Source organism: Octopus bimaculoides, chromosome 14 (genome assembly GCF_001194135.2).
Source record: "Octopus bimaculoides isolate UCB-OBI-ISO-001 chromosome 14, ASM119413v2, whole genome shotgun sequence".
Classification (NCBI taxonomy): domain Eukaryota; kingdom Metazoa; phylum Mollusca; class Cephalopoda; order Octopoda; family Octopodidae; genus Octopus; species Octopus bimaculoides.
Genome location: NC_068994.1, coordinates 53,248,233 through 53,249,845, shown reverse-complemented (window position 1 = coordinate 53,249,845; position 1,613 = coordinate 53,248,233).

The following is a 1,613-nucleotide window of genomic DNA, read 5'->3' as shown; positions in this document are numbered from 1 at the left end:
ATATGCATATACGTGTGTGTGTGGGTATGGATGTAGTTTACCGCTATTTTAATGACATACGAAGAAGAATCGTTCATGAGATTGAGAAAATCCCCTTACGTTGAAGATTCAAATCCCTCTCCGTTCTTAATTCAAATTCTGCCAGGACTATCATTCTCTGTAATCAATCAATGGTGCGTGGATGAAATAAGTAGCAGTTAGCATTGGAGTCTTGTGAACAGACAGCACCCTACTTCCTAAATCATTGACCCCGTGCCAGTATTTGAAATCAATATATTTCGAATACGAAATAATACCTCGTCATGCACGCACACATACCTGTTCGCACACACACACGCGGACGCGTTTGTATAGACATACATACAAATATATAAGCATACACCTGCACGCACTCCAACATATACATAGATGTATATATACACATATATAAATACACGTATAAATGTGTATACGCATATATACATGTGTGCGTGTGTGTGTGTGTGTGTGTGTGTGTGTGTGTGTGTGTGTGTGTGTGTGTGTGTGTGTGTGTAGGCAAAATAAATATACATATACAGATGTGTAGTCACGAATATTCTTTTATTCTTTTACTTGTTTCAACCATTTGACTGCAGCCATGCTGGAGCATCGCATTTAGTCGAACAAATTGACCCCAGGACTTATTCTTTGTAAGATTAGTACTTATTTTATCGGTCCCTTTTGCCGAACTGCCAGCTGACGGGGACGTAAACACACCAGCATCGGTTGTCAAGCGATGGTGGTGGTTGGGGACAAACACAGACACACAAACACTCATAAATATATATAAAACGGGCTTCTTTCAGTTTCCGCCTACCAAATCCACTCACAAGGCTTTGGTCGGCCCGAGGCTATATCAAGTAGAAAACACTTGACCAAGGTGCTGCGTAGTGGGACTGAACCCGGGACCATGTATACAGTCCTGCGCCTGTATATATGTTGTTTGAATGTGTGTATCGCAAGGTATAGATAGATATTCATATGTACACACACACACACACACGTAGATGTATATATGTGTGTGTATGTGGTGTGTGTGTTTGTGTGTGTATGCGAATGTCAGACCAACTTACGTTTAGCTTTAAAAGCTAAAGTTGATCTCAGTTCAGTTAGCTATTCATGTATTAGTACTTAATACGCTGAGATTGCATCGAGAAAAAATGAGTTCAAAACTCACCGATTAAAACTGATTAGAATTTTCTTCTACTGTCACTTTCACGTGACTTTTATAGATCTGCACCTAAGTATTATTTAAATATAACCATTTATTGCCCTTAATCTCTCGGCTGTTTCATTCAAATGCCAAACATCATTTACAAATATCGTAACGCTAAAATTCTTCCAATATCTCTATCCATTGGAATAAGACACAAATGTTATTGGGTCAGTTTCTTTCATCGAACCCAGCAATTGGTACTTACTTAGTTTATCGACCAGGAAAGGATAAAAAGATTAAGAAATTATTGACTATTCTAAGATTTTAATTGAGAATTTTAAGGTACAAACGACCCTGATTTCAATGAGGCCAATACTATTTATGATAATTCATTCCATCTTAGACGAGAGGCTTAAGTCGGAGAAAGGGCAAATCGATT